General features: G+C 44.7%; 1 protein-coding gene and 1 long non-coding RNA gene across 3 annotated transcripts in view; one reads left to right on the forward strand and one right to left on the reverse strand.

The window, feature by feature from the left end:
* The window catches only part of LOC119566978, a 38386-nt gene extending 30037 nt beyond the window's left edge, over positions 1-8349 (forward strand). The window contains exons 5-6 of the long non-coding RNA XR_005226606.2: positions 997-1106; positions 3083-8349. This is a non-coding gene — a long non-coding RNA (uncharacterized LOC119566978). The remainder of the gene's footprint in view (positions 1-996; positions 1107-3082) is intronic.
* Positions 1-18469, reverse strand: part of NMNAT2 (nicotinamide nucleotide adenylyltransferase 2) — a 73673-nt gene that overhangs the window by 44596 nt on the left and 10608 nt on the right. The window lies entirely within an intron of this gene.

Below are 18469 nucleotides of genomic sequence, written 5' to 3' on the forward strand. Positions count from 1 at the left end.
TTTGCTCCGGGTCTTCGGCGGCATTTCAGGGGCGGGTCCTTCAGTGCCGCCAAAGACCCGGAGGGACTGAAGGATGTGGCGCCGAAGACCCGGAGCGAGTGAAGGAACCGGTTCTTGAGCTTCTGGCAGCTCATCACTGGTAATAGGTGCCTGCATAAGAGTAAACCCCAAATATCAGGACTGTCCCTATAAAATCGGGACATCTGGTCACCCTACTGGAGGGGGCCTTCAGTTTGCCAAAGCCAATGGGAAGACTCCGGTGGCCTTCAATGGGCTCTGGATCAGCTTTTGAGATCTAGACCCTGCACGTTTGTTGTATTCCCCTAGCAGCTCTAGAGGCAGGGCAAGAATTAATGGCAAAGAACGAGTGTTCTTGCTTGCACAATGCAGGCTTCTGTTCAGTTAGGGAAAATGCTCTGGAATTAAATTTCCCTTCGAAACAAGAGCTTAAATTAAGGGGAGCAGAGGAGAAAATGCTTGTGAATTTCAAACCACATGAGCTTTTGAGCAAAACCTAGTTGCACCCTCTCATCCTTAGAGGAGGGGGAGAGAAGAGGAAACAAGAGGCAGTGGGGTTGGGAAAAGTTGGTGACTTTGGGGAAGGGTGTGGGAGAACCACACACCCTGGAACACAAATAGTTTGACACCAGCTGAGGATCTGGACCAGTCAGCATAGTTTTATTGACTTCAGTAGAGCTACCCTGGTTTATACGAGCTGGACATTTGCTCCTATGGGATCATCAGTTTATTTCAAAGTTACTTGTTTGATAATAACAAATTTATTTGAGCATAAGCTTTCGTGAGCTACAGCTCACTTCATTGGATGCCAATCTAGGCATCCGATGAAGCGAGCTGTAGCTCACGAAAGCTTATGCTCAAATAAATTTGTTAGTCTCTAAGGTGTCACACGTACTCCTTTTCTTTTTGCGAATACAGACTAACACGGCTGCTACTCTGAAACTTGCTTGATAATGTTTATCCTGCTGTGTTCCTTAGTATAAATTATCCTCCACTCAGCCACAGCTGGGAGACGTGTCACCAGCCCTCTGCACTGAAGTTGGAGAGAGACACGCCTTGTATCATTGCTGTCGTGATCTTAAACCCAGGTAAGCCTGCCAAGGTAAGCCTCTTCTCCTGTGCCACTTCATAATGCCTGGGTAGGCTGCAGTCTGCTGCCTCCTCTCCATGCTTGATGCTGATCCATATCACTGACCTGATGCCTTGTAGAGGGGGCCTGGGAACAAGGACTCTGAGGTTCTGTCCTGCTCGTCCACTGACTTATTGTGTGACTTGGGCAAAGTCATGTATCTTCTTCGCTGTGCCTCAGACTGTTTCCTGTGGGATAATACTATTGTGTCCCTGTTTACTGGGAGCTCCTTAAATCTAGCTACTGAGACGCTCTGGTGATAAACAAAACTAGGAGCTTTACTGAGCCTATCTGCTCTGCATGTATATTTATCCAACACAGACTATTCTCTCAAAGTCTGTCCCACAATTCAAAAGGCTCAGTGTAAAACCTAGAATGGATTTTCTGGGGACAGGTTTTTTCTACTATCCTTTTCTATAGTGTCCTTCATATAAATCAGTGATACTCAGACTGAGGCTCGGGAGCTGCAAGTGGCTCTTTAATGTGTCTCCTGTAGCTCTTTTGCAACACGTGATACTAAAACTTAATTATTAAGTGACTTAATTATTAACCAATCAGGATGATTTTACTAGGTTATTAACCAGTTGTAGTTCATTAAATAAAAATACTTGTTCAGTCATTTTGCTGTGAGAATAATATATATATATATATAGTAAATGAAACAATGAATTCACACTACTGTGGCTCTTTTGGGTAATGTTGATAGCTAATTTGGCTCCTGAACCACTGAGTCTGAGTATCACCGATATAAACAATTTCTCAGGACCCCTTACAGCCTTAAGCAGAAGACTGTGTGATATCAATTACAGAAAACTGCTATAGTAAAGATTTGCTAGGGTATATAAATTAAAGCACTGAGTCATAAAGCTGGAAGTCAAGCAAGAGAAAAATTAAGAGGAGAAAAGATATGTTTTCAGATGAGATTCGAAATGAGGTGGAAATTTACAGGAAGATAGCAGCACTGTATTCACAGTAGTTTAAGCACACACAAAAGTAGGGCTCAGAATTTTCAAACCTGAGTGCCTAGAATTAAGCACTTAAATATGTGGTCTGATTTTCAAAAGTATTGAAATGGGACTGCAATGGAAATCACCAGTATTGAACACAAATGAAAATCAGGTCACTAAAGTGCCTAAATCTGGATTCAGATTGCTTAACTTTAGCCCCCTATATTGATATCACAATTCAATTAAAAAAAATTAAATTCCCAAGCAAAACATTCATTAACTTTAGCATCATTTCATTATTCCCCACTTAACAAATCAGCAAGGGAAGAAGGTAAGGTTATGGTTCGAGAAAATTTAACAAAAGATTAGAAATACTAATTTCAGTTTGTCTATGCACAATCTCATGAATTTATGATGTTATATTACTCAATTTACAAACTAATTCTTAAAAGTGGAATTGGAACTCCATCTTAAAAAAAGCACAGTTCCACATTTTCCTAAGTGACTAGTGATTTTGGGTTGCTACAGTTGTTGGGTGGACAACTTTGATATACAATAAACGAACAGATTTTAAGACTGCAAGGGACCATCTAGTGTGACCTCCTGGATAACACAGGCCATATAATCTCGCCTGGTGATTCCTGCAGCCTGCCCATATCTTGAAGACATCTGATTCTGATAGGTGAGTGCTCAGAACTTTCTAAACATCAGGGCCCTTTGAAGGGTGTCAAGCTGAGTTCCCCAAAACAGGCACCCCAAATCACTAGTCATTTTTAAAAATCTTGCCCATTAGAAACAAACTTTTCTCCTCCTACAAATGTATTCAAGTGAAGGTTTAGCACGGCCCAGAAATGCAAGAAAACATTTGAGATACATTTAACTTGAACTGGAAAGTTATTCACAAGTTTCTATAGGCATGACCGTATCTTTGGTAGCACAAATCATTTCAAATTTTGTTAATACTTAATTGTCCTCTCTGCTTCCACAGAATGCCGCACTATTATGAAGATGCACACAGTATTGTTGTGTGCTTGCTTGTAAAAATTGCTCATTTTTAAATTGCTCACTTTTTAAATTGGACATGATTATGGAGTTCTGTGCCACTCTTAAAAAAACAGATAAAAGGACAAGATCCGTGCTTCAAAGAGCTTGCAATCTAATAAATACAGATCATGGGAAATAAATCCAAGAAGGTACAGGATATAGACACTGAGAAAAACCAGTTATTGGATTATAAATCTATGGAAGATTAACATTGAGGACGACACTACAATATTCTTGGCTCTGCCTATGGCATGCAACAAGTCACTTCACCTCTCTGTGCTTGTTACTCCTCTCGCCCTTTGTCTGTCTTGTCAATTTAGAATGTAAGCTCTTGGGGACAGGAACTGTTTCTTAGTATATGTCTGTACAGTGCCTGGCACGCCACACCCTCAGACTTAGTTGGGGCCTCTAGGTGCCATTGTAGTATAATTATATGATATTGCAACACAGAAGTGCCAAGCGAAGGATCCATTTTTAGGAGTTAGTTTTCTAATCTTCCATGTATCAATTAAATAGCATTTCCAAATGTCTGAATGTTTCACTTCTTTAACTGTAAAGCTTTTTCACTGCTGCTTTTGTAAGTGGGCACTAATTTAGTAAATTTAACGGAAAGTCAACAGCGTTGTTGGGTTGGGTTATTTATAGGCTGACAGCAGTTTGACTGCATGAGTGCGTGGAAGGGCCATCTGTGGGGAGATAAACACTGGAAAGCGTCACTAAACAAGAAGTGGGTGATAAGGAGATATTTGAAGGGAGAGATGGGACTGACCCAGATGTCAAACCCCTACTAACTCTGAGGGAAGTTTGGATTCAGACCCAGATTTGGATCTAAATTTCATAGCTTGAGCCCATCTCTAACGTCTCTTCAGCACTGCAGTTGTCACCTGTTCACCACATAGTCAAGGCTTTAGCATGACATAGGGACATGGTTAAGTCCTGTTTATGCTGCAAGACAGAAATTGCTTTGACTATGTTCGGTCAATTGGGTTGTAACTGTGGGGTCTCTCCAAGATGGTTGAATTTGTACTGTAGGTGGGTCCCAACACAAAGTTCCAAGCATGGTGGGTATTTCAGGTACCATGTGCTGGGTAACAACATGAGGGGACTCCATGTTTCTAAAACTAAACTAGCTCTTTACTGAGAGAGGGAGAAGCTGCAATTGCAGCCAATATTCCAGCCACATGTACGCAGTCTGCCGCCTTGGTGCCTCATTCAAGCTCTTCCTTCCTGCAACTCGTGCTCCTCCCTCCAAGTTCAATGCAGATGGCCTCAGCGGGGACCTTGAAAGAAGGTGTGAAGCCTTGAGTGGGACAATGGTTCAGGGTGAGTGAGGTACTCAAGAGGAAGCTGGGAATCTCAGGTTTCAGTTAAATGCTATCATTGAACTATTATATGAGGAATGTAATGGACTAACTGGGATTTACTTTCTGACTCCGAGTTCCCAGAGTATCTCTTTGGGTCTCTCTAGACGTCTTCCACTTGCCTCTGCACTTCCTGTTAGATACATGCAGTATCCACAACGTGGCACTGTGCCATGAGGAGTCAAGTGTAAGAACCTACAGTTACTCAACACCGTGGTTTGATGGCATCTGTGGAATTGGCAAATGGCCTCTCCTGAATTGTTTTTTCTCTAGGAATTGCTCATGGGCTGTGATGCTCCTGCACAGAAAAACGTGTCTCTTTTCCAAAGTAAATTGTTCTTAATGCTCCAAACAGTTTTTTCTACATAAATAAATAAAATAACAGCAATAAACCTTGCCAAGGTGTGCATTAGCCTATTGGGGAAAGCCTTCTGCCTCATAGCACTCCTAAGGTGTGCACCAGTGCTCCCAGAATGCACACCCTGGTGTGATTTAGTGCTTAAGTAAGTGCTAATTCATTGCGGGGGGCACGTCGCAGAGCTGGCTAACCGAACACATTGGCCTTCCGTGCTGTCCCTCAGCCTCAAGGGTTGGTGGAGAAGTGTGACAGTGATGCCCAGAGTTGCTTGGATTGAGAAGAATCCTGATTTCATCTGAAGTGACAGATCACCTTTCGGCTATAATCATGAGTCACCAGCCACAGTTAAGAAATTCAGAGCTTTTAACCCAAACCACTGTTCGCTAATAGTGCAGAGCCTTCAACCTGCACATGATGAGATTCCACAACAACTCTTTAACCCGCAGGCTTCCAGCTCAGCCCCTGCAGAAATCGGAATCGTTTAGGCCCTGAAAAACCTTGGGTAAAAGCCTATTTTAGAAAATGCCAAAAACATCTGTGCGTGGTCCCCTTCCTGGGAAAGCACCATCTGTGCTCTATGCCACTCCAGAGAATGACCCATGACAACTTTGTCCCTCTCCTCTTCCTGGGATGGAGGTAATCCACCTGCTGCCATCCCACCCCAGGCTGCAATGCTATCAGCTGCTTTAGAGCAAGAAGCAACAAACTCCTCCGTAGACAGTTACAGGATAACCTCCCCTGGAAAGCTTCCTCCGAAACCCCACTAGATAGAGGCTGGTTTGTGCTCTGAAGCAGGAAGTTTTACATCCTTTCCAAAACTCTTATTTAGTTTCTTTACATATTTTCTTGGCTAGCTCTGGATATTTCTGTCTATTCCTATTCTGAAGCCTGCTAAACTCGGGGCCTTAATAATATAATATGGCAATGAGTTCCACATTGTGCATTGCTTTAAAACGTAGTTTTAGGAAAACAATCCACTGACTGACAACTGTCCCTGGAAGATCAGCACAAAGCGCAGGCCACATAAGGCCCCATGGTCTAGAACCCAGACCCGTAGAGCTGGCAGGTCTAGGCTGCTACCCAGCAGCAGCTGTAACCACTTTGCGCTCCACTTCCCAGGACCTGCCATGGACAAAGACCACGGGAAGTTCCGCCTCAGGGTTTGACAGACATCAGCCCCATGGCTCCTGGTTGGCTCTCTGCCCTATATAAACCCAAGGGGCATTCCAAGAAGTGTCCAGGCATCAGGGTGGATCTTCTGTGGCTTGCCATGACTGTTCTTGCTCTTGAATTCCCGGTTTGACCTCAGCTTGATTTGAACTTCAGTGCCTGGCCTGGGACATCACTACGAACTCCTCTACTATTCCCAGACTCAGGTTAGTCTCTGCTCTGACCTTTGGCCCTGACTGCCCTTGTTGGGACCCTGACAGGCCTGCTCCTGATCCCAACAAATCCACATGAGGCCCTTCAGATTATATAATCCCAAGAGGTAAATTCTTCACTTATACTGGTGTTTCTCCAGTTCACCTTTACATTCCTCTGCTTAAAATGAATGCTGTTTATTTTTGCCACTTTTATTTCTAGCAAGATCACTGTGAGGAAAGACTGATCACAGGACACTCTGCAGGGTTATAAAAGATAAGTGATTATTTATCTAGATTGCATTAAATGAAGTTTTCTGCTTCCCAGATTGGAAAGTACTGGTTATTTAAAAGATGCATTTATTTTCAGTCATTCACACTGAATAAGTTTAATCATCAATGTTTCAGCTCCTCTGACATTTCTCCAATCACATACAATTTACATTATTGAAATCAGATATTTTTGTGTTTACTTTTCAAGGCCTGATTTCAAATATTATTTGCTTTGGGGTTTTTTCTGGCACTTTGAAAACTGACAAACACTCCCAGCATTTATTCTTTACATAGGAATGTTTCTAGTTTGTTTGGATTTATGAAATATCCTGCTGATGGAGGTTAAAACTAAGATGCAATCAAACAGCGTTGTTCATTAAAAAGATACTATTGGGTCAAACTTGACCTAAAATGAAGGTTTTGTATAATAACAAGAATCATTTACAAAGACTGAGACCAATAGAAAATGTTTCCATTATTTAAACTTGTTTCCATAGGCATGGTATTCTTTAAAATAATAATAATAATAATAATAATAAATAATCCCTGCATTGTTTGCAGCCAAAACATTACATCATTATGCCAATACATGGGAACCTGAAAGAGAAAATGACCAAGAACTGTCTCTAAACAAATGTAAAATTTACTAATCCAGTGGTATTACAACTCTGTAATTCTTCAGATCCCTAGATCAGAAAGAGAGAGCCCACTCAATGAACATACCTAGCTTCCCAACACCCCCATCGCCCGCCATTTGGTTCTAAGAATGTTTCACTGTGTAGATCACCACTGGTGGTCTATGGAATATTGTTTTACAACCTCTGGACCCAAGATTATTTTGACTGTGAAAGAGGTGACAACATCTAATAAACGGCACAAGCAGTGAGGCGTGAACGTGATTTTTTTAAAATATTTTTTCAGCATCTGTTATCTAAGGTATTTTTTGTAATACAGATAACTTGTTTGTCTAAGAATGTATTCTTTTTTAACCTGATGTCTTCTCTTGAGTGGGGCTTAGCTGCCTCAGGAAAGAATGACCTCAGATAAGGAGAGGAGTTACTAGTGGAATAGCTGGTCCCAGGCAAAGAGACTTGCAAAGTGCTGCAAATATCAGAGTAGGCCCCAGGAGAAGTAAGGGCACTGGAGGGTTTCAGTCTTAGTTAAAATAAATTACACAGAGGATTGTGAAATAGATATTGCATTATGTACAGGCCGTGTGGTCTAGCAGTGAGATCTAGATTGTATTTCTGGCCCTGCCACTGACCTACTGTGTGACCTTGGTCAAGCCATTTCACCTCTCTGTGCCTCTGTTTACACTCCCACCTTCTGACTGTCTTGTCTAGGTAAACACTGTAAGATCATCAGGGCAGAATCTCTCTCTTATAACATGTCTGATCAGTGCAAGCTCCATGGGGCTGTAGCTCAGTACTAAGCTTTACAATATTACTATTACTATCAGATCACAATACACAGTCAGTGTTGCAAGCCCCTCTTCTCTCTCTGACCAAGAGCTAGGAGAGAGAGATTACAAAGGGCTAGATTGTGACATTGCACTCCATATGCTTTATGAAAATATACTTATAAATGTGAATACGATGTAACTGGAATATGCTTTATGCAAAAGGTCTCTCGAAAGGTATCATTGCAAAGCTTATAATCTACTGAGTGTAGTCATCCTATTTGTTTGCCTGTATTATTTCTATGTCTGGAGTTAGGAGAATAAGGTATAAACTTCTATTACTGATGTGAACATATTAAGTGGAAGCCATTAAGGGTGCTTCAGAATCAATGAGCTGTAAATGGCTCTGTTTACTTGCAAACCTTCCTGTGTATGTGTGGGCCAGCCCAGGAAGAATGGAGGCTGGGGTCTCACAGGACGTGACCCTGTCACATGATACTGGAATCCATTTTAAATCTGGTACTTTTCCATTTAGAAGGAGAGGTGGGGACCCAGAGAGACAAAAGATTCCTGCCTTGTGCCAAAACTATAAAAGGGGGTGGAGCAGGACAAAGAGTCAGTCAGTCATGAGAAAGCCCCTGCTTACCACCTGAGATGTCTGCTGGAACTAACAAGGACTGTACCAGGGAAAAGAATTGGGCCCAGACTAGGAAGGAGTTCAGTTTGTGAAAGAAGTTTATTGAAACATCTCTGAGGGTGAGATATTACCTGTAATCAGTTTCTTAATGTATTAGGCTTAGACTTGTGTATTTTTGCTTTATTTTGCCTGGTGACTTACTTTGTTCTGTCTGTTGTTACTTGAAACCACTTAAATCCTACTTTTTTATACATAATAAAATCATTTGTGTTGTTTATTAATAAAGCCAGAGTAAGTGATTAATACCTGGGGGAGCAAACAGCTGCGCATATCTCTCTATCAATGTTATAGAGGGCGGACAATTTATGAGTTTACCCTATATAAGCTTTATACAGAGTAAAACTGATTTTATTTGGGGTTTGGATCTCATTGGGAACTCGGTGTGTGGGTGCTGGAGAGGTAACCTGTTGAGCTGTTTTTGGTTAAAGTCTGTAGCTTTGGGGGCATGGCCCAGACCCTGAGTCTGTGTTGCAGCAGGCTAGTGTGTCTGGCTCAACAAGGCAGGGTTCTGGAGTCCCAAGCTGGCAGAGAAAACGGGCTCAGAGATGATTTCAGCACATCAGGTGACAGTCTCAAGGGGGTCTCTGTGACCTAATCCGTCACAGTGTTGCACACCCCTCTTCTCTCTCTGACCAAGAGCTAGGAGAGAGAGATTACAAAGGGCTAGATACCATTTGTTGATAGGCCCATTTCCATAGATTCTGTATTCACACACAATGGAGGACATAAAAATAGATGTCTGTGATTCTTGCATTTTGTAATTTGGCCTCTGCCTTCCCCATTTCCCAAGGATAACCCAAGGCTCATGGGCGGCGAGTGTCATAGCCCAGGGGAGGCTAAGCCACCCCTAACCCAGGCTGTAGCCCCACCCACACTGCACCCCGAGGCCCCACCCTCCCTCCTCCTCCTCTCCCCTGAAGCTGGCGGGGGGTCAGGCTGGCACCCAGGAGCTGGGGCAGCCTGGGATGGCTGGGGCGGGTGGCCTGGGGTGGCTGGGGTGGACAGGTCGGGGCTCCTCCGGCTGCAGGGGAGGGGCTTCAGCAGAAGGGGGCACGGCTGGGGGCTAGTCTCCCCAAGGGGGGTGTTTACCCACCCCCCATGCCAAGGCTGGACATTACGATGAGCTACTGAGGGCTGGTCATTTTCTGTCTGGCTATTTAAAAACGTTCTCTTGCAGAAAACAGTAACCGCATATGCTAGCATGTTTTATCTTCTTTTTTAGATTGCAGAACTTTTAGGTCCCAAATGTTGTTTCCCTCCCACAACACCCAAATAGAGCAAAGAACCAGCAGTTACTAATTAAACAATTTCATGGAGCAATACCTATAACTCAGAACAGCAAATCAGAGATGTGTTTATAGGGTCCTTTCATGGCCACATAGGTGATAGTACGTTGAATCAGGTTGGGTCTTCATTCTAAACGGTTGAAATAGTGTGAAATTAAACAACCTGCAGAGTGGTCTATTGCACATGATACCACTACTTTACCTTTTAGTTCAAGGGTCTGAATGCACTTTGCAGGCATTATTGAATTAAGCCTCCCAAAACCTTGGGTGGTAGGTATTTTTACAGATGGGGAGAGCCAGCCCCCATCAGAAGTGGCAGTGGGGCTGAACCCTATAAAAGGAACTTTTTTCCCAATTGTTTGTGTTATATGGGTGTTGACAAGAAAACACTCAGAATAAAAGTCTCTTGCCTTCCCAATTAATCAGGTTTAATTTCCTTGGTACTGGTGATATCAAGATGCTACCAGTTCTTCAGCCAGCCATAGAGAAAGGAGCTTTAAATTGTTCCTGTAAATTAGTTTTCATGGATTTTGAAAAGCATTTTCATGCATTTCAGATCCACAAATATACATGTCCAGTGAACGCCTTGAAATATATATGCTGCAGAACTTTGAAAGTGAGACTTTGAAAAAGTCAAAGAAGAAGGATACCTCAATTTCCTATCTATGAATATTCACTAGTCAGCCATCCAGACATCATATCAGAAGGCCCAGTCCAACCCCAACTAGAAAGTTACCCTTCTGATGACTAATGTAACTCGTGCTGTGACCATATGTTGACGACTGATTGCTTCCTGATAGCAGAGTGAGATTAGAGGTTTAAAAGAAGAAGTCAGTGGAGGACTCAATGATCAGTTCACAATCAGCTGACCCAGAAATAGCAGAGCAACTGCAACAGATTTTGGAAGCATGGAAGGTTTCCTTGTGGGGGGCAGTGTGTGTATGTTTGCGGGGGGGGGGGGGCACAGAGGAAACAGTCCATTTTTGCTTAAATATAGACTCAGCTATCAGTGATTTTTTGACGAAACGTAGCCCTGAAAGGATACCCCATCTGAGGAAGCATTATCTAGGCATCTGGAGACAACCTGGGCATCCTTAGGTTTATTATCTCCTATCAGGGTTGAGGGAGAAGAGGAAAAAGAAGAGACTTGCAGAAGTCTTAATAAAAGTCCTGACACGGTGATGAAGCTTGGAATGGTGCAGCCGGTTATCCACAGATGATGATGACACTGACAAGGAGTGGAATATCCCAGGTTAGCATTGGGAGTGCAGAGCAGCACAGCAGTTCCCATCAAACTAGGAAGTGTACCAGTGGGCATGGAAAAGCAAGGTGCACTCAGAAATGCATATGATGCAGAAGCCTCTGCTGTAACTCAGCAGGACAGGAATTGTACCCTCTTTCCTGTATGGAAAGTGCCCATCATTGCAGGCACTATCATAAACTATACAAAGAGACAGTTCAACTTAATTGCACAGAGCTCTCAATCTGGCACTAATGAGAAAGTTACTTGGACCTTGATGCTGGAAGGTGCTCAGTGCCCCAGTATCCAAAGATGAGAATAGGAGCTGTGAGGATGCTCAGAGCCTTGCAGGACTGAGCTCATAATATGTATAGTTCAGTCCTTTGGGGGGCCATATTTCTTCTAACACTGTATCTGTTTTGTATTTGATAAAAGACAGCCTTACTAGAGTCCTCCAAGCTCTTGCTGAATGTGAAGCGAGAAGAGACTGAAAAGCCAAGGGTGGTTTTATTCAGTAGTTAGCTAAACTGCTAAAAGCAACTGCTGGAAAGAAACTGATAAATCTATTTCAAAATAATCTTTTCTACGTAATGTATAATTAATCTATGGAACTCACAGCCACAGGATATTACTGTGGTGAATTGCTTAGTAACTTTCAAAAAAGGAGTAGACAGCTATATATAAGAATAGCATCTACAGTTACATGAGTGACCGAAAGATAGCAAGGCCTATCAGTTTTCATGGTTTGCTGCATTAGCTGATCACATGATGGGGCCAGTAATAATATCCATCCATGGTACAGCATTGCGCATTATGGAGGGTGGTGGGGAAATTATATCTTCCTCTGAAGCTTCCAGCCTGCACTGTGTCAGAGATAGGAGAGTGGACCTATTGGTGTCTTCCAATGTGATAAATGTTATGTTTTCAAGAGAAATCGGTGAAAAATTGATATAGGCAAGAGAGCTTTGGTGTTCAGTGTGAAACTGCAGCTGTGGATATCAGTATGTGAAACAAGCCTTCATTTTAGTGCCAACCGTGAAAGCGAAAATCACGGCAGTTCTGATTGGCTCCAGCTCATTCTGAGCAGAAGATAGTCGTGGTAGCATCTATGTCCCGTCAGTAGAGGACAGTCTGCCACTCAGAGGGAACATGCTCCCTGTTTCCCACTTACCCCACAAAATGCTTATTGCAAACTAGATTTCACCTCTGTCTTTTCTTTCTTGTCTGATTTCCAAGGAGGGTTAGGAAGGCAGCAGCTGCCTGGGTCTGGGGTGTGTCTACACTGCAAGTAGGATGCAAGCATAGCAGCACAACTTGAAAACAGCCCTGCAATGAATCGTTTGGATGTTAACACTGCAGATTATGTGGGTTGAAACATTATTCTCTAAATACCATACAGAAGAATAGATTCTTAGCTGGTGTAAATCGGCATAACTCTGTCGTCTTCAGTGGAGCTACACCTATTTACACCAGTTGAGGATCCAGCCCAGAATCTGCATCATGTGGCTACATTTTATTTCAGTTAGACTTTAAATATCAGTGGCAAAAACAAGCTGTTTGGCAAACAGAGAAGAATGTATTCCAGCTATTTCACAGCTCCCTTTTCAAAAGACTGTTACTGTCTTGGCTCCACACATGTATTTAAATGGTAAGTATGTAAAAAGAAAACCTGCTGCATGAGCATTTTCCTTTTCCTCCCTCTGGAGTAGCCTGTTTTGCTTTACATCAAAAGTCAAACCACATGACTGAAATGGGACAGCGTCCTGGTCTGATAGCCCAGAAGAGGCTGTGATGCACAGCTCCGCCCATATCAGCCTTGTCAAATGGTGTCAGTAACATTTTTTTTTAAAATCCATCCTTTTCCTCTGGCCTAATTTCCCTTCTTAAGCGTTTCTAGTTGCTTTAATTGTTGAGCCATTGGATCACATCAAGGGGAGCACTTTGTAGCTTCTGGCATTTGTAATATTATTCCTTTAGGCAGATACACGGCTTGAGCAGAGGACTATGAGAAGCAATGGATTTATAGTCCCAGGTCCTTGGCCATGGTAAAGGAATACACTGGACAGCTTGTGCCAGTGGGGTGGTGTTTGAAGCCAATCTTGGGTTGGCTACGTGCCAGGCTAGTGCCCCAAAGCCATCCAAGAGGCCATTATTGTAGCTGGAGTACAAGGCAGCCCTGGCTGTGCTCCCTATGCCAGCTGCAGGGATGGGGCTGGAAGAGGAGATGCTTGCTGCACTGGTTCTGCACACTGGGATGATCCTCCTGTGTCAGCTTTAGTACTGCTTTGCACACTCTGCATGGAGCGGCCACAGCGCAGGGGAGAATCTGCGACCAAGATCGTAATGTGTGCGCTCAGGTGATTTCAGTCTACGTTGCTTTGGCTAGGAGCGAGCTGGCAAAGAAAGGAACAATAGCTGCAAGCCCCAGTACTGGCAGGAAAATGGGGTTGATTTAAGACTAAAACAGGCTATTAAAAGACTAAAACAAAAACAACACAACTTGTATGTTTACGGCAATGAGCAGGAAAATGGATTATGCATTATAATCCTAGATACTGATAAAAACAAAAATACCAATGAAACTAAATGTACACTTGCCCTGCTCAATCCTGGAAGAGCAGCAGCGGCTCCTGGCACGTGGGGCTGGCTCCAGCTCCCTGCTCCAGGGATTGCAACCCAGTGCAGAGGGTCATAGAGTCACTCACGTTTGGCCTGTCCACCCCTCCATTGTGAAAAGGGCCATTGGGCCAAACTTCAATGAATGGTGCTGCGACCCAGTGTGTGGGGCTGCAGTGCCGCTCCACTTTGGCCCTCAAGGGGGCACTGCGATCTGGCCCGCCAGGTCACAATGCCACTTGGCTTGGGAGCCTTCTCAAATGGGTGGGGGTGGGGGGGCAGGACAAACTACCCTGTCAATGGTATGCGCTGTACGTAATGTGCATACAGATGCAGGCAATCTGTCTGTGCCAATGTGGATTTGAAAACATTTCACCTTGACTTTGAAGGGCCAAATTTTGGCTCCTCCTATGTGTGTGTCATCCTACTGGAATCTGTGGGACTGCTTACATATGGGAGGTGAGCACGATTTGAAACACAGTGGCTTCTACTTCCCAGATTGCCATACGGTAGCCCTGTCATCTTCTATACTTCAATTATTTGTATGACAGCAGCACCTCAGAGGCCCACTTGGGGCTCTGGGCCCCATTGAGCCAGGTATTGTACAGACACAACTATCCCTGCACTGATGAGCTCACCATGTAAATAGCCAAGGCTAGCAAAGGATGGTAGAGGAAATACCAATCAGGTGACATGCCCAAGGTCATGCAGTAAGTCAGTGGCTGAGCTGGGAATAGAACCTCTGTCTCATGACTCACAGTTTAGTGATCTAGCCATAAACCCCACTGCCTTGCCTCACTTCCACCTGCTACCCACTGAGTCAGTGTTGAAACTTGAGAAGTCGCTACGGTGACACACTGGAGACTTGCAGGCTTGTCACCACAACCCTGTCTCCTCTGACTGGACAGTTCAGCAAACACCAGCTTTCTTCAAGTCTCTATCCCCAGCACCTGCTTTCTTCAGAAGAGACCGTTGACAACATCTTTGCACCAAAGAAGGCAACTGGAGGCAAAGATTTTCCTTTCAGACTCACAGACCCAGCTGCAAGATCTTGGAAACAAAACGGGTTTCTTATGCATTTCCCCTGGTGCTAAGGCACAGTAAAATGTGCTCTCCTCGGGGTGGTCTTGTGCTCAACTAGGGCTGTTGGATTTCCTTCCCAAGCATACATGGCTGTGATTCAGACGCTGAGCAATTTGTGACACTCTTCCCCTGGGAAGGAAGAATCCTGTTTGTATGCAAAGGGAAGTTTCTCCTTGTTTGGATTTTCCTTTTGCCAACCTATCTCCCAAACCAGAAAGCAGCGTGAATCTCACTGCACCCCTATGCTGGGGTCAACCCCTGGGCGTTGCTCATGGTAGTATCCTCCAATGACAAAATGTCTTAGGATTGTTCTGCCATGGTGACCAAAAGATAAAACTGTATCTACGGATCTTGTGCTCAGACCCATTGCAGGAAACTAGCCCCCACTGGAAAGGAGGAAAACAAAGTTGAGCACCAGCCAAACCACTGAATCATGATGTCTCACAGGGAGCTGACTTAAGACCAATAGTTTTAATAGCACGGCTGCTTAAAGGGGACGGGAATTCCACCTTGAGCCTGAGTTTTCAGAGGTATTGAGCACATGCAGGAGTTGTGGTGGCTGACAGCACCCCTGAAAATCAGGTCCCTAATGAGAGGGTGCCTTTGGATGCTGAAGTGGACCTTCTGTGTATCTGAGTCCCATGCTGAGTTGTCTGCTCTTTTAACACTTTCCAGTCTTTCCATAGCTGCTGGGAATTGTTTCAGCCATCTGGTCCTGGCTCATACCACACCAGTGACACATGCGGAGAAATCAAGCCAGGCATCTCCCCACTGCCCCGGGGCACTGGGTCGGCAGCAGTCGCAGTCCCTATTCCAATGCAGCTAGTGCTCTTAATGGGGAATTGCTCCGTGGTCTGAAAGACCATTCACTGAGGGCATCGTGATTCAGAGGAGCTTCCTGTAAAACTATGAGGAGTGCAGCTACACTAGGGAACCTGGGATACAGGACTCCTGGATCTGTCCCTAGACTTATTGGGACCTTAGGTTGGTCATATGGTACCTTCTTTGCCCTTCCATTTTCTCAGCTATAAATTGGGGCTAATACCTACCCCGTGGAGCTGTGAGACCAGTGTCTGTCTGTAAAGTGCTTTGATAGCTTTGGATGAAAGACTCTATAGAAGTACAAAGCATTATGCTTGATTATAAGTATTACTTATTATTTGTGCCTTGAGCCCTCCACCAGAGGAGGGCTCCATTGTGCCAGGTGCTGCATAGACATACAATAAAAGACAGTCCCTGCCCCAAAGATCTTACTATCTCATCTGTCCTCACAACACCGCTGTGCTAATATATCCTCATTGGAGAGATGGGGAACCAAAGACCGGGTAGATTGTGGCTTGCCCAACGTCACACAAGAAATCTGTGGCAGGGCAGGGACTTGAACTTAGTCCCAGGCTGGCACCCCTAAACACAGGAATATGTGTTATTAATCATACAAGTGAATTCATTAGTATTCTTTGCAGCACATGGGCTCCCCCTATTAAAACATAACAAGCTAGCAGCCAGAGCCACGTAGACATACTAATAAATGGCAAGTATTTTATAAATGAACTGGGGCCTTTGTTTCTTTTCTAACGAAGTTATTGGGTTAGATTGCTCCAGTCTGGGCTTATTTTCATCTTTTTACTTGAAAATGAGATCTATTCCTTCCCCAACATTCTGTTAAACGGCGTTGTTTTAGACAGCGCCATTGTCTATGGAATGGAATAAACACTGCTAAATATTTAACAGCACATAAATATTTTAGAGAGACCCAGCCCAGGAAAGGTTAGGGATGGAGTTTAAGCTCTGTGAGGCATAAAGAAGACAAAGGCTTGGGCCGCAGGAAGCTAAGGAAGAGTGCTGGAAAAGAGTCTATTGCAGGAGGGATTAGTTAAGAATTAGTCTTAATTCTTAGCAGGGTGGTAGCCCCTAGATCCCCAGTGTGCTAGGTGCTGTACGAGCACAGTGACACTCAGTGCCTGTCCCAAACAGCCTGCCGTCTGTCTAGACAAGACAGACAAAGGCTGGGAGGGGACAAAGCAGGTCAGTGGTAGGAGCAGAACCCAAGCATTTTGACTCCCTGCCTAGTACCCTGGGCACTAGACCATGTCGCCTCTCAAGGAGCCTCCCCCTCCTTGATCTTTGTGTGGTGGAGGCCCTCGGAGCATGGATTGCCCCCTTTCTGCATAGAAAGGAGACTGTCGCCTGCAGGGCACTGTCCCTCTTTCCCCCCCAGACCCAGCACAATGTGCTCCGTGGGCCTGGGGGCTTCCCAGGGAGGAGAGGTGGGCTGGGCCAGGCCAAGGTGAGTGTCAATCTCCCTCTTGTCCCTGTGGAGTTTACAAGGAACGGCTAATATGCCCTGGATCTATAGTGTCTTTTCCATGCAGCCCCCTCTGCAACAGGGGTTCCTCTTTAGTGGGAATCCCAGGGTAGGTGTGGCCAGGTGGAGTCCCTGCTAGGGTGCCTGCACTAATGGAACCGCTAGGGACCAGAGCTGCCATAGCGCCTCTATGAGGATGGTGCTGGCCTCCCACTGACCCCTGGGATCTCTGCAGACTCCAGAAAATTGGAGGGCCTGGGGGTGATGGTCTGTACCATGACAGAGCGCATAATCCACATCCCTGCCTTGTGGAACTTGTGAGGGAATCTCCACGAGAGATGTTTGCAAAGACTTCCTCCCCTGGCTCCCCTCCCATGCATTTTACCACAGGGAGGGGTGATCCAACGCCATCATTTCCTATGACCAAATAAGGCTTTTTAGTTATTATTGGCCTGAGTCTGCTCGCGCTTACACGTGCACAAGTCAGGCTAACTCCACCGACGTCCAGAGCGTGATGCCAGTGGGAGTGAGACGAGAACTAGGCCCACTGGTTTAAATGGCCACACAGTGCACAGCTTTATATACCGAACGCTGCTTATTCTAACTGCGCCTGCACCATAGATGTGCCTGCCACTTTGAAATGCAGACAAAGATGGTCCTCCTTGCCCCAGAGCGCTTACAGAAACACTATTCTCCTCTATTGTTCGGGGAAGTATTAGAAGCCAGTTACTTCCCAGCCAGAAGAGGCTAAAGCTTTCAGTGAAAAAAGAGGAAGGAAGGATGCTTCCATGCAGTCACCCCAGACTTATCCAGGCTGAAGAAGAGAGGCTTGGACAACTTCCCCACATTTGTTGGCTACTCTAGACAAAAATGTGATGCATTAACTAGGATTAGAAGCATATGTAGGGTGATTTGTGCTTACATGCACAGGGTTGGACTGATTTTCACATGTGGGGGTCAAGAAGGAAATGCCCCCACTCCTCTGGGTTTTCACCTTCCTCTGGAGCATTGAATTGGGATCAGGGGTTGGGCGTATCCCACACCTGCAATTTCCAGTATCAACAAGGGGCCGTGGGAATTGCTGGAGCTCTGGTCCTTCCCATGTTTTCTCCATTGTTCTCTGTCCATAGTTTTCAGTGGTTTGGATTTCAGTGGCAGTTTCTCCAAAGCCCCACTAATGGTACACCCAGAGCAGTGTAAGCAATGTATCTCCCCGGTTGTGGGCCTGAGTCTACGCTCTGTTATCCCACTTCAGTTCCACTGAACTGAACAGTATATAGCCCAGTATAAAACCGGGTGCAGCAAGGTAGAGAATCAGGCCTATCTGTCTGTGATGTACCCAATAGCTGCTA

The sequence above is a fragment of the Chelonia mydas genome, chromosome 8 (genome assembly GCF_015237465.2).
Source record: "Chelonia mydas isolate rCheMyd1 chromosome 8, rCheMyd1.pri.v2, whole genome shotgun sequence".
In the NCBI taxonomy this organism is placed as follows: Eukaryota; Metazoa; Chordata; order Testudines; family Cheloniidae; genus Chelonia; species Chelonia mydas.